We start from the raw sequence: 399 nt of genomic DNA, 5'->3' as shown, positions 1-399 counted from the left end.
GTTATATCTTTAGAAGTCAAACTCTAATACGCAAATTTTCTAAAACTGTTCCATGGAGAGAGGGAGACATCCTCTGAGGCCCACTGTGGGTTGGAGGAATTTCGTCTATGGACACACATTGAAAAAAAAAACAATCTAAATCCTTCCTCTAAGGCCCACTGGAACTGGCAATGGGCTGGTGAGCCACCGCCCTCTGCATGCTTTCAAGTGATCGAATGTATCTAAACTGTTTGGTAAGGTCATTTGTAAATATTTACTGATTTGGAGAGAAAAGAAGTGAAGTTACATAAACCCGTGCCCACCCTATGCTTTTTGCCAGCAGACTCCCTTCTGAAACATAGTTTTTGGAACTATCATACTACAGGAAGATTGGTGGTATCCTCCAACATTTAGAAGGCA

This window comes from Galeopterus variegatus, unplaced genomic scaffold (assembly GCF_000696425.1).
Source record: "Galeopterus variegatus unplaced genomic scaffold, G_variegatus-3.0.2 Scaffold2160, whole genome shotgun sequence".
NCBI classification, from domain to species: Eukaryota; Metazoa; Chordata; class Mammalia; order Dermoptera; family Cynocephalidae; genus Galeopterus; species Galeopterus variegatus.
This window is presented reverse-complemented; position numbering follows the sequence as displayed.